This window comes from Strigops habroptila, chromosome 7, assembly GCF_004027225.2.
Source record: "Strigops habroptila isolate Jane chromosome 7, bStrHab1.2.pri, whole genome shotgun sequence".
Lineage (NCBI taxonomy): Eukaryota > Metazoa > Chordata > Aves > Psittaciformes > Psittacidae > Strigops > Strigops habroptila.
The window spans coordinates 69478953-69493338 of NC_044283.2; the positions used below are offsets into that span (position 1 = coordinate 69478953).

Here is a 14386-nt window from a genome sequence, read left to right on the forward strand (position 1 = left end):
GGCTCCATGAATTAATTCAACCCACCCTGCACCCACCGCAGTTCATCTCTTCCATATAGAAAAAGCTGTCAGCTTGGTCAGCTCCAGCTGAAAACAGGAGCGTGAAGCAGCAGTGCTAACCACATGGAGAAAACATTTGAGGAAAGACTGGAAGGGTCTGGGTTTGTTTTTTTTTTTTTACAATATTCTGTGAATTGGGAATGAAACCAGAGAAGCTGGAAGGGAAATCTGCAGCTGTGAGGGGAAAGGGGAGTTTATTATTATTATTTTAAACATATGTATTAAACATAGCTCAAAAGCAGGGAGCGAGTGGTATCTGACGCCAGAGGGAAAATCCTGCCACTAAAACGTACAATCCTTGCTGTTTCAACAATATCCCACTGAGTGTGAGAAACCTCTAGAAATAGAATCATAACAAGCATATTTTGGCATAACTTTTACGAAGGTTTTAGGTTTGCAAGTGTGGGCAGCTTTTGACTTACTTAAAAGACAGCGCCTGCTTAAAAAGGAAATTATTCCAAATCACAGCTAAATCTTCCTCTAAAAAAAAAAAACCAACCAAACCCAGGCTGGCATAAAAGCATCCTCCTGCTTTTATGTTAAAGCGTCAACTAAAATGTGTTGCTAAATGCTACCAGAATTTCTAATAGTACCTAGCAGCTACCAAGAAGCAGCAATCTATTTTTAACGCTTGTGTGTGGCTACACAAACCAGTCATTTGCATGCATTGGAGAGGGACTTTTTACAAGGCATGTAGTGACAGGACAAGGGGGAATGGCTTTAAACTGAAAGAGGGGAGATTTAGATTGGATATTAGGAAGAAGTTCTTCCCTGTGAGGGTGCCGAGGCGCTGGCACAGGGTGCCCAGAGGAGCTGTGTCTGCCCCATCCCTGGCAGTGTTCAAGGCCAGGTTGGACGGGGCCTGGTGCAACCTGGTCTAGTGGAAGGTGTCCCTGCCCATGGCAGGCGGGTGGAACCGGATGAGTTCTAAGGTCCCTTCCAACCCAAACCGTTCTATGATTCTATGTCTCACACGGCCAGTCCTTGCTGGGCTACCGACAGGTCCCAAAATCCCGCGGACTTCACCGACAGGCGAATCTAATAAACTTTATTCTCATAAAGCTGTCAGCAGAAGGAAGAAACGGAGGGAGAGGCTAGCGAGAGGACGCCCTCGTCCGGGAAGCGTGGCCTTCTGCACCGCCTTCCAGGTGAGCTGTGCCTCTACCGATGCCAACGAGCCGGCGGTGCGGCCGGGGGCCGCCTTTCCTGCGAGCGGGAGCCGGGGCTCCAGGAGGAAATTCAAAAGGGGCGCCTACCGCCCCGCGCTCGCCGGCTCTCGGGCGGCCGGGTGCCGCTCGGGGCGGCTCCTTCCTCCTCCTCCCTCAGCTCCCGGCCCGGCGGGCGGCGGCTGCCCGCCCCGGAGCCGCCGAAGCACGGCCAGCGGCGGGCAGAAGGAAGGAGAGGAGCGACCTCGCTGCACCTCCCCCGCGGGGTGGCACCTTCCCGGGCAGCGGCACGGCCGCCAGTTTCCACTCGAAACGTCCCGGCTCGCCCCCTCGGCCTCCTCTCGGCTCCCTCTGCCGCTCCTCCCCGCCGCCGGCCGCACCAATCCGCTCGGCCCCGGCTGCAAATCAAACTTGGTGCCCCCAGCTCCGCTGCCTCTCCCCCAAAGCCCTGGCACTGCCGGAAACGGCCGAAGCACCTTCCCGACCCCTGCATCCCCATCCCCGCGTTGCGGTGGGGGAGACGGGACGGCGGTTTAGCGGATGGAGCAGCATCATCAGCACGGAGGAGACTTGAGCTCATTTTGTGTCTATCTCTCCTCCCACTCCCAGACAGTTCTGGAAACTGTGTATCACCTCTTGTCACAGGAAACCAACCAGCAGGCGGTGCAAACAAACAAACACCCTCTGCCTCCACCCTCCCAAAATAACGACCGCCCCACCGCCTAGCGCTAATGAACGGGCGGGCGGGAACGGCAGGGAAAAAGAGAAAAATAAAAAATAAAACCCCAAAACGGCCTCGGAGGGCAGGCGGCTACCCGAGCCCAGGGACCAGCAGGGTGGCAGTACCATCCGGGCGGCTTTGTCTAATTTCAGCAAGTGGAATACCGCTGGAGCCGCGCTCACCTCCAACGGGAGGCCGAGGCCGGGCCGCCGCAGGGCACAGCGCGGTTACCTCAGCACAGCCCCATCCCGCCTGCCAGGCACTGGGATCGCGGAGCTACCCAGACCGGCGCCCGACCAACTTCTGCCGTTTGCCGCCGCTCCCCCGCTCAAGAATTCTTGCTCTGTTAGGTTACGTTCGCGTTTCAACACCGCCGGTGACGTTCCGTTCCCTCGCCAACAAACTCGGGCACGGCCACGCCGATCACCCCGGCGGACCTCCGTCCCGCCCCGAGCCCCCCGCCGGAGTTCGCACACTTCACACCACCGCCCGTGCCCGTCCTCGCAGCACACCCGCCGCCAAGGGGCCGCCCTGCACCTGCCAGGCACAGCGCTGCCGCCCCTGCCCGGCGGGGCCGCTCGCAACACGTGCACTCCCGGGTTCCGCAACTTGGTCCGCAGCGGGACACGCCGTGCGCTCGCCGGGGGACATGGGGTGCGTACGGGCGCACCTCTGGCGACCCACCCCGCCGCTGTCCGCCTCCAGCGGAACCGCCACCGGTGCCCGTGCCCCAGCGCACTACCTCCCGCGCTCAGCCAGTGCACGGCTGGCCGGCTGCCGCGCAAAGCAACTTGTGCTTAATTTCACCGATGAGCAGTTTTTATGCTTCCCAGGCATTTTTCTACAAGCGAAAGCCAAGTGCGACCGGGGGGGTCAGTGTAGTTACACAGCTGCTTGTGCACACCCTGCACACCTCCTCCCCCACGCACACGCTCCCGGCGATGGGTCTGGTGGACATGTGGGTAACACGGTGACAGGCAGTGGCCATGGCTCCCCCCGCCCCCTTCCCACACATCACCATCCGAGCAAGACCTGCGCTCTACCATTGCCATCTGTCTACCAAGTTGCTCCAATGCTTCCCGCTTCCCGCGGCGGGCGATGCCCCCGCGGCTCTCCCGCCGGCGCAGCCCGAGGCGCGCAGCCGGCGCCTCGCTTGGCCGCTGCACCTCGGGAACTGCGCGGTCCTCGCCTGCCGCGGCGGAACAAAAAGCCGCCCGCCGGTGCCGGCACCGGCGCAGGCTCCCCGCCCTCTTCCCACCGCCCCGTCCCTCCCGCCCGCCCCGGCCCAGCACAAGTTGCTTGTGGGATAGCGGAGCCGCAACTCGGCCGCCTCCCCTCGCCCCGCACCGAGCCGCGCGGCTCTTGGCGCCATGTTAATGACGTACTATCTTATTTCCACTAGGCAGCGACCTTCGGCACCGAACTGCTCTCCCGCCGCCTCCGGAGCGACAAAAAAACCCATCAAATATGGCTGTGCTGGCGGCTTCCCCCGGCTGGCGCGGCGGCGGCGGGCACGGTTACCTGCTGGCGGCGGCGGGGCGGCGGCGGCGGCGGCGAGGGCGGGTAGCGCGGCCGGGCTCCCCCTGCGCGGAGGGCTCGGGGCCGCCTCATGAGTTCGGCGCGGCGCCGGGGAGCGGGCGCGGAGAGCGGCTCCCTGCGCCACACACACTACAGACACACAGAGACTCCCTCTGACTGACGTTTGTACTTGTTATGGAGGAAGGACTCCGTGAATCAAACTCGTTTCTGGGTCACTGCTGCCACAGGGGGGAGCTACTTTAATCCCCTGCCAAAACTGGAAGGCGAGGAAAAGGGAGGGTGGGGGGGGAATAATAACCGCGTACCGCCAGGGAGGGGGCGGCCCCGCGGGAGCCGCCGTTAACTCTTGGCGGACCAGGACGGTCTCGCCGCCGGCACCACCCCCCCGGAAGGCTCCCGGCGACCTGCTCGGCCCCGGTTATGCCCATTTGGCCGGAGCGCGGGGGTGCGCGGCCGCCCGGCGCTGAACGCGTCCGAGCTGGTATCGGAGCGGGCTCGCAGAGGAGGAGAGGAGCCGACGCCGCAGGGCTGGCAGCTGGGAAATGAATGGTGTCTGCGCCCAGGTCCCGCCCGTGGCACTGCTGGCGTTACCCTGCGACCATTGCCTCTTCTCTCCCCAAAATTCCAGCCGATTTCACAACCAGGAATTACAGTGCTGCACAGGCTCTCTGTGTGTAACGCACAATGTGCTGAGTTTGAGGCAAAGAAACTGAGGCACCCAAGAGTTAAATGGTGCGGCCGCATACACGGTGAGTAATTGCTAGGGCAAGAATAAAACTGCGGGGTCCCCATTCCAACCCCAGCGCTACCCCTCCAGCTCCCAACTTCGACGCTTCGCAAGGACAAGAAAGAGCTAACGCATGCTGCGGTTCAGTTCACATCTTTCTGGCAGGAAAGCAAATTATCTTAAATTGGCACCAAATTACATACTAAAGTTCCCATTATTTAAAAAAAAAAAGAAAAAAGTTTGAATGCAGATGTCTTTATTTTCCACATAAATCACTTTACCTCATGCCATGCACCCCTGCTCCCTGAGTAAAGGAGAACTCCCTCTTTTGAGCAGGGTTCCTGAGCAAATGCAGTGTGAGGTAATGAACACCATGGAGAAGATTCAACATAATCTCAGAATTAAGGCAATCTATGGAAAGTAATCCCCATAACTGCAAATACAAATTTACGCAGCCTCCACGGCAGTATTAGTCTGCCAGAGAATCCCACCTTAGTTCAACAGAGGAACTGGGTCATTACTCATCCATGCAAACCGAGTCATTCATCCTGCCGTCTCACCCACCTACCTACCCAAGAATGAAACAGGACCTGCATTGCTACGCATCCTAAGAAGTTGTACCTCACTACAAAAATATCCTTTCCCCGCCACAAGATACTTTTTCACTGTGAAAATAGGACAGTTGTGGGTTTTATACATAGAACAGCCTGAAGCATCTTGAGGTTGTAGAGCCTAAAAGACTTTGATTCCCCTTGTTTTCATCTCCATGAAAATCAGAAAACACACCAATTTGCTATATTCTGCTGTATTTCCGTGGATGTCCAGACCACCACACCAGTTAAAGTCATTCATATTCACAGGATCAAGGCCTCAGCTTTTTGCCTTTCAGGGCACCTGTGATCATCTGTGTGACAGACCAGATCATATTATCTGATAAATAATCTGCTTATTGCCAGACTTACATCCACACACCCATCATCTCACCCCTGAGCTCCCAGGAACCTACCCCATGCCCTGATTGTCAATACTGCCAAGGGGGTCAGGGACTGGAGACTTTGTTGATCTGTATTATCTGTATTATACCACAGCATGTGCCATGCAGTGGTATAAACGTTGGAACAGGTTAGGTCAGAGGATTTTTTCACTCAGTGGTCTGCAGGCCCCTTGGGGGCTCATGGACTACTTCTCGTAAGTCTATAAAAATACTCAAGATTAGCAAAGCTACTGTCAGGTGGCATTTACTATACTGAGGTACATGCCTCTGCTACATGAAGAATCACAGGAAATGCTGTTTGTTCTACTTGTCTCAGTTCTTTGCAAGAAAGTTCAGAACTGGCTTCTGAGAAAACCTTAAGTATGAATGTGCTCTAATTTCTAAAGAGGAATGACAGAAAATTTCTTCTCTCAATCTCCTTGGATTTAAGGCAATACTTCTGCTTTTCTGTAGTTAGTTTTCCATCGCATATATAGCCAAGTCTAAGTTATACCTTGGATTTTAGGAACCATTTCTCTTGGAAGCCATGCAAGGCCATACATGGAAGAACAGAACATGCGTGCTTGCAGGACGGTGGGCTTTGTTTTAGAAAGTAGCAACTAAAAGTGCTTTCTAAATTACTGTAGAAAACTCACCAAATGCAAGCCCCCAGCACTGTAAGAGTCCGGTCTTTATGAGGAAGATAACACAACTGGACCAAAGATGCTATTTTGCCTGTGCGTGCAGTGTGCCATTGAGACTGTTCTGGACTAGTGGACTCACACATTTTAATAGGAAATACTGAAAAATCAAAGGGCTAGTAGCTGGAAGAATAATTTTGGAAATTATTGAAAAACACTTCACATAGAAAAGGTTACATCCTTCACTACTGCAACACTGCAGGTGTAAGGTTGTATACTAATAGCTATGATCAAATAGTAAAGAATATAATCAAGCATACCACAGTGAGCCACTGGCATCAGTGATAGTGCTAAAAAAAAGGGATCTGCATATGACCTACATGAGATGTTCAGTGCAGAATCAGCGTTAGCAACTTAGGACACCAGGACAACTCCTGCCTGAGAATACCAGCAGTGAACACCAGAATGGAGTGTCCGAATGATCCTTGCTTGCTTCTTTACAAACCCAGTGCCCAGCTCAACCTGCCAGAGCAGCCAGGCTGCCTATAGTGAAGCAGAGGAGGATGGTAAAAGCAAGCCACATGGGACAAAGAAATCTTAATTCTGCATTAAACAGTTGACCACAGTTTGACTCTCAAGATTAGGATACAACACAGTGAGAGACAACCTCACTGGAGTTTTCTGCTACGTCCCCTGGATAAATTTCAAGGTGACGGGCAAAATCCTGCTGAGGAAGAGTCAGTAGAGGTTTTGCCATGGAGATCAGTGGGGCCAGAATGTAAGCGTTCATCTCTAACAGGTATTTACTGCCTCAGCAAAGCAGGCATTTTGGTATAATAAATAATGTCATTAGACTGTGTGCCTCCGTCAGTCATCTTTGTATCAGTATTAACACCCATTCCAGGAGCATTCCAAGAATATGTATAAGGCTTGGAGTCAGGCTTTGTACTACCACGCAAAACTTCTGGTCCCTTCTCCAAGTTGCTTCATCAGATATAGTCACTCATTTTGGTTTTTTCTTCCTTGATTTTTTATATAGTTTCTTGATTTCTCTTTCTTGACTTATTTCTGAGCAAATGCTCAAAGCCAAGGAAACAATATTTGCCTTTTCAGCACTTTTTTCCCAGCCTTTCATGGAAATCTGTTGCTGCAGCAGTGTCTGATAAAACACTTTTGCTTCTTTCCCCCCTTCCCCCTCCCCTCCCACCCCCCACCTTTTGGAGGGAATCTTTTCCATTAATTCTTGCAGTCTCCACACAGAAAAATGGAGCTAAAGATGTAAGTTCCTTCTCACTGTTAAACTTAGCCGAAGTATTACTCTGGACCCAAAACTACTCTTTTGCTCTTTTAGTTCCAGTTCTTAGGAACTTCTACTTCCATTTTCTCCTCCTTTATTTGGAAGTTTAGAAAGTTGAGGGGAAGAACACAGTCCAGATCCAAACCAGCACTGTCAAGACTTTAGCTCGCACTTGATCTTCAAGCGTAAGAACTTCGGGAGAGCTTTTGCATCTCCTGTCAGATGTGTGCATAGTGCAGTGAGATAAGGTGGCTACATAGTTGAGCCAAATCCTATTGAGGTCCATTTTGTCTCTAGTTGATCTACTCACATGAGCAAGGGGGGGAAACCATTTTGAATCATGCATATGTAAATCTGTACTGCTTACAAATTGCCTAAGCACAATATTTTTAACTCCTGCAGAAATAAAACTGGCTCACATGTAAGCAAGTTGTGAGCTTGCTCACATGTAAGCTCATGTATGAGCCGTAGAGGACCACAGTTATCACAGTTTTGTCTAATCCAAATACAGCATTTATGGCAACATGGCACTTGGCCACTTCACAAAATAGTGCACAAAAATTAATCGGTGCTCTGGCTTTTTCTTCCTTCTGTTTATGTATGAGCACTGAATTTTGGTGTGTCTGGATTAGGGAGGCCAAAAAGACTAAGTTTGGGTAGTATGTTATTTCCTTTTACTCTGAAGCCGAGGTTTACAGCTCCCAGGATTGCTTGTAGGAGTAATTTGCATATTCACAGGCCATACTCCAAAGATGTGCTTTCTCTTGTGTACACAAGCCTTGTTTTTCTGGTTTATAGTTCCTTTGTTTTATGGAAATGTAATTGTTGTGAAAGGTTACTAACTGGATGTATGAGCCAGTACCCCAGTAAGGAGAAGTTGTACCGTTAAGGGATGAGGATAGAGAGGGATGAAAATGAATCCTTACAGCGGAATGTTATATTTAACATACTATGAAACACGGTGCTTGTAACAGAGAGCCTAGTCTAGTCTTTTTAATGACAATATTTGAGAAGTAGAGATTATAATATTCATTTGATGTGTGGGTAGGCAGGGGCATACAAAGGTTAAGTCATTTGCACAAGTCACATGTTAAGTCAGCATTAAAACCAAGAATAGAAACCTAAAGTCATGCCTCCCCGTCCAAGGTTTCTAATGATTAAACTATATCCTCTCCTTTGGCCTGGTCCATAGCACATAACACAGTACAAAGTATCCCTCCATGACATTTTGCCCACAGATATCTTAAAATATTTTTGCAAACACAGTCATTACATGAATATGCATCTGCTGACATTGTGTATTCATCTGAAAGTGAACTGGTAATGGGTATGTCCAATAGGTAAATTTACTAAATTCCAAAATCTAAAAGTACAGCTACTGAAATCAAGTGTTTCTAAATTACTCGAATTGAAAAGCGGAAGCTGACAGGAAACCAGTAGAACAAGAACCTCAGGGGAACAACTAGAAGCAGGCAGTTAACTTGCAGGTCTGTGAATTAAGCGGGATGAAGCTGATGCATCACCTTTAAGGTAAACAACACCATTTGTACATGATGAGAGAAGTAATTAGCAGGCAGGGTAGTGCCCTAAGTACAGGAAGAATGGATTGTGAAAACCTCAGGAAAGTACGAGTTTAGCAGTAGTAGATCAAATCTCAGTTGATGTATACACACGTGCCTATCTGGCAGCTCAGCAAGCAACATTACACTGGCTAATCTAAATGAACTTCAATGTTAAATTGTGTTTGTGCAGGCAGAAATCATGTAGGGAAAGATAGGTGCTGTGACAAGACTCACAGAAGGGTTCAAAAGAATCTGATTACAGATTTTCTGATCGCAGAGTGTGTCCTGATAACTGCTTGCTAAAAGTGGAGTAGTACCAGTTTATTGGGGAAACACAACAAATATCAATTTCTTTTTTCAGTAACAACCTGGTGCCAAAATGACCTAAAGAAAAAGGCAGCTTCAACTCTGGATTCTTAGGAGTCAGAAAAAGATTAAACTTGGGGGAAAAAAAAAAAATCAGCTGTTGAAGTTGCTCTGAGCAACTTGTGGTAACATTTCTGGAACGAACAGAAACCTTGGAAGTAACTTCCGATGTGGCCCTTTTGAGTTCCACTTGATACTTTATGGAATTGCCCCAGAGTAGTTTCTATTTGTGATCTCCCCCAGGACAGCCTCTTCCAAATGCGATGACTCACATTTCATTGAATTTAAAGCTGTTTCCAGACCACAAAACTGAGGTGTGCCACAAGGGCCAAGAGATCATACACTCCATGGCAGAAAACATGGCTAGGACAATTAGACATAAGTTACAATGCAGAGGAGATTCTCTGTTCATCTTCAATAGCTGTAGCTCCCTCTCCTCAGTTTCCATGCTCCTCAGAAACAGCTTAGCAGTTTCCATGCTCAAAATCCCTTAGGGAATGTGTCAATCATAATTTTGACAAAGGGCAAATTTTGTTACAGTATCATAGAATCCCAGACTGGTTTGGATTGGAAGGGACCTTAAAGCTCATCCAGTTCCAACCCCCTGCCAGGGGCAGGGACACTTCCACTAGACCAGGTTGCTCAAAGCCCCTGTGTCCAACCTGGCCTTGAACACTATTTCCTAAATAGATAGCGATCCAATAATTTCAGATGCAGTTGTCCTGAAATCTACTTCAAATATTAGTAACTTTACCTCAGTAGTACACAGATGCAAGGCAAGAAGGGTGTAAAGAAGCCCTCACTGCTAAATAAAGAAAATTTAAGTCAAACAAATAGGCAACTGTTGTTTACTTCAGTTATTTTACTTTACCAATTATATGTTTTAGAAATTAAGTTATTCAGGGTTTAACACATAGGAAAACTAAATTGAATGTCTATTTTTGTGGCAATATTGATTGCTGAGCTTTCCTACAGTTTCACTGCATAAGTAAGCACAAAAGAAAAACAGTTCAAAACGTTTTAATTGGCATAAATGTAAAAAAAGCTGCCTCATGTACTTCCATTTCACTATTACGTGTATTCAGAGGTTCAACACTACCAAACAGGACTTGCAAGAAGAGGCTCAGAATATCCAGCAGATAGAACCCTTACACAACAGAGGAAGTTGAGCCCTTCTCTAACCTCTCTCCCAAAAAAGTGGGGGGAGTATTGGGATACACAAGGCAGTTTATCCCATAGATCAATGAGCCAACATAACCTTGCAGCAGATGGCCTTAGCTGCCTCTCTCTGATCCAGCCAGCATTAATACATACCCAAAGGAACACAGTCTCATGCTGTTACGCTTCCGCTTTGCTAAGAGCTTATCAGAAATACACACCCTGAAGGAAATGCACAAACATCAGAAAATCTGCAGTACCCTTATCAGGTAGAGAATTATTATCTATTTTGCAAATAAGACATTGAGACATAATGAGAGACAGACAAATAAAAGCTGCACCTGGCAAAGCAAAGAGATTCAATCTTATAATCCAACCCTAACTTACTGCAATAGTACTCCTTCAGTGCTGTTTGAAACCATGCAATATAAAAGGTCAACTACCCTTAATGCTGCGTTTGCACACTGGGTGTGTCTAAGCCCAAATTTCTGCTTCAGACTCCAGGAGAGCAAGGAGAGTCACAGGAGGTAGCAGAGTTTTTGCACATGAAGATATTCAGAGGCAGAATCTCAAACAGCTGCACAGTAAATTTTCACTGCACATTCTGCAAGCACTCAGGATGTAAACAGCCCTCAAGTCATTTCATACCATCTATAACAGCAGTTCTGAAGTTACTTTTTTTTAATGGACAAAGGAATTTATAGCTTATTTAGAAGTTGCAGCTCCTTTGCTACTGCTCAAAGCCAAGACTGCCACAGATGTATTTAACTAAGCACACAGTGAAGAATGAAGAAAACTTGGACATCAAATCGTTACTCCTGCTCCTGTGAACTTTGCTTCACAAAGCAAAAAAACCTGCAGCAAACAAAATAGTCTCTGACCTTCCAGAACAACATGGGGGAAAAAAAAAGTCTGATCTGCTTATGTGGGCAGATTTTGGCACTGGGTAAACATCTATGTTTGCTCCTCAAATTACACAACTCAGAAAAGACTCTCTCCCTCTTTTATCCAGGATATGCTTTTAAACCATCACACACATGTTTCTTTGACAATCTGAGGCAGATTACTTTCCTCACGTGGAAGTGCAAGCACTGGGGTCAATGTGCCAAGTGCCTGTAACCCGGTATCTCTAGAGGAGGAATGGGCACATCCTACAGCGAGCACGCGTATCCTTTATGTAACTGCCAAAACCACAGTTCCAGCCTACTTGGCTTCTCAAATACCCAGCCAACCATAGCAGCATCTCTGCCCTTGGCCAAAGCTAAAGGTGAGCCCACAGTGTCTCAGATCCCTCCTGGAAAAGGGCCCAACTACTTAAGGGAGCCAGGCAGAGTCTTCAGCCCTAGCACATCAAGGGGAGAAAAAAGTTTACAGAAGATAAGTTCAGGAAAGCCTGAAGGAGCACCAGGCCCGTAGCACAGTCCCATGCCAGAGTACAGCTTGTCCTGGCACTCTGCTGTAGTGCTCTGATTCAATAACATCTGTAATAAAGCACATATTGACTGACAGGCTGGACAGATGCACAGTGGGAGCAAGGGATTGTTCCTCTCCTACCTGCTGGTGCTGAAGCCTAGAGCTCTGCCTAGGCTCTACCTTTACATGTTTATCTTTATTTCATGCTTTACAAAGAGCTGCTGCTGTGGGTTCTTTGGGGTCCCCCCCCCTTTTGAAGGAAATTAAACATCTTTCATGACTGCCTTAATGAACTGCTGCAGGTGTTGTGCACTCAGTAGTGCCTGACACACACCTCAAATATTCTAGTTAGCTTGTTTGCAGGAGTTTGATTGCAGTGAAGGAAACCGGTGACAGCAAAAAGGTCCCAAACCTCAGGCAAAGTAATGAGAATCCAAGATCACTGACTGTGTAAGCCCGGTTGCTTCGTGTGAACAGAATGATTAAGCATTGAAACACGTGTACATCTGTCATATGCTGTCCCCAGCAAGGGAGCCCCACTGACTAAGCTAGTTACCCTTCACAATGCAATGAACATCAGCTGGTTAAGTGTTTTAAATCCTTTCAAGGTTGCCAAAGATACAGTAATACTCCAAATTCTGTATTTTTCCATGAAAAAATAGCAGTCCAGAAAATCAAGCTACAGCATACACACAAAATCTTTTTCTACTACGTACACGCATGCATGCTTTGTTTTTGCAAGTATCCCAAAGTCTGGATATCTCCAAGCCTAGCTAAGGGAAGAAGACATCAGTACTTGTCTTACTTTAAAAATTCCTTGCACGTACCTACAGTTTGTAAGCACCCATTGGAACCAAAAGCAGGAGTTGAAAGTCTCTTTTCACCAGGAATGAGCGTTTATGCCACTAACATCCATGGAGCTAGGATTCTTCCTGAGCCTATGTTTTACAATTGCAGAGAATTCTATATAGCCGTTGCCATTCAAAATTTGTGATGTTTTTTAATAAACTGCTTTCTCCAGCACAACACGCTACTCTGATTGAAGACCAACATCTCAACCTGAACATCCAACAAGGATTTAGTTGACAGAGGGTTTAAAAGCTGCGTGTCATTTCCAGCACCTGCACCAAATGAAATCATACTGCTACACTAACCCAGTTTACGCTTCCTAGCACAAAACCAGACACATTTAACTCTGAAAATTTAGGCCAGGTCCAAGAGTATTAAGCACAAGTAAACTGAAAAATGTGCTAGGTGACCGAGAATAGGTTCAAAGGACTTTGATATGTCCAAGGCTAAAAATGTAGTTCAGCAAATTTTTGCTCTTTTGTCTGGCTCTGGAATAGTCTAAACTTACATAGTACCTCCCTGCATGATTGCAACATTCCTTGAAGATCTGCTGCTCTTACTTGTTTGGCATGATCTGAACTGCTTCAGTTTGCATAATGAGGTCATGGCTCCAGCCTCAGCCCAGTGAAGCCAGATGCGATGGTCTAGGGCTACCTATTGGTTAGATGCTTCCACTTGCTCCACACTGAATTTCGCAACCTGGTGCCACAGAGCCAAAGGGCCTGCTTGTTCTCATCCCGCTGCGTGACTCGTGTGCAGTCTGTTGCGCAATGCCTCAACTTTAATAAAAGGGATGGAGAACACACGTTTCTGCCTAAGTCTGGGGCTAAACCATTATATCTCATGCCTTTGTACTTACTTATTCTGTTCTGGCTAAACTACTTTTTTACAGGAAGAAACTTTAATGGTTGACTCATTTTTTTAAAACAACACTAATATTTAAGGTCTGAAACTTGCATAATGCTTTTGCTAGCTATGCTACAGACACAGGACACCAACTAGGATATCTCAACTTTTGTATTTTTAACCTATATTAATAATACCAGTAATTCAGCTCACACTTCCCTACTGAGCAATCATTTTGTTCCCCATACAGGAAAGTCTCCTGCATATGGAGGCCACAGCTTGCAAAAATAAACAAATAATACATTTTCTAAGAGATTAAGTTCATAAGGATGCTTGACACTGACAACAAACCACATGAATTTCCTTCAGGAAAAAAAAAAAGTCTTTTACAAGAAACAAGTGAAGTTGCAATTTTTTTTCTTTGCACTGAGGTTACGTCACTTATCTCTTGGGTGCAGATGATACCAATAGCCACATGGCTGGACTCCAGTTAAATTATCAGTTTCCTTTAAATAGTTTGAGGGAAGAAAAAACAGCAAGAATCCTGTATAGGGGAGTAGTAAGGTCTTGTCTTGAGCCTAATTTTGAAAATTCTTTCAGTTTGGCCTCCATGTGTTGTTCTACAGGTTTTCATATGCAAATATTTATCATTTGTGCATGCAGACTTGGTAGCTGCATATATAAGTACCCAAACTGCACAGAATGCGGGCACAGCACCTGCACACACTAAAGCTGTCTCTTGTCTCTAGACAAGTTCTAGCTCTTCAGCCCAAGCATTTTAAATGATCTCCACCCTGCAGGAGACCACCCTTCGCCTTTGTTTAAGATTCTTATTTTATCCCTGAAGTCACTGGTCCTCATGAGTAGCATTAGGCTTTCCAATGACATTACACAGAAGTGTGCACACCCAGTTGTTTGTAAGTCGAGGTCTGAAGAGGACACCTTAATCCCTTGACTCCCATAAAATGCATCACACTTAAATTGTGTCATATAGTTGCTATTTAGAAGACTTAAGAAATATCAGGGAGGTGAGGCTTCCAAAAAAAATAAGAAGAAAGACCAAAAAAG

The 14386-nt window shown here is 47.3% G+C and overlaps 1 protein-coding gene across 5 annotated transcripts in view; it reads right to left on the reverse strand.

Moving 5' to 3' along the window:
- Positions 1 to 3720, reverse strand: part of JADE1 (jade family PHD finger 1) — a 43716-nt gene extending 39996 nt beyond the window's left edge. Inside the window, exon 1 of one of the 5 annotated variants that reach the window (XM_030493244.1) lies at positions 3469 to 3720. The gene's annotated coding sequence lies outside the window, so the exon portion shown is untranslated. Of the gene's footprint in view, positions 1 to 2129; positions 2251 to 3332; positions 3406 to 3468 lie in introns of those variants that run through there. The other 4 variants (XM_030493250.1, XM_030493245.1, XM_030493247.1 and 1 more) reach the window with 4 other exon arrangements.
- Positions 3721 to 14386: the final 10666 nt, after the last annotated feature.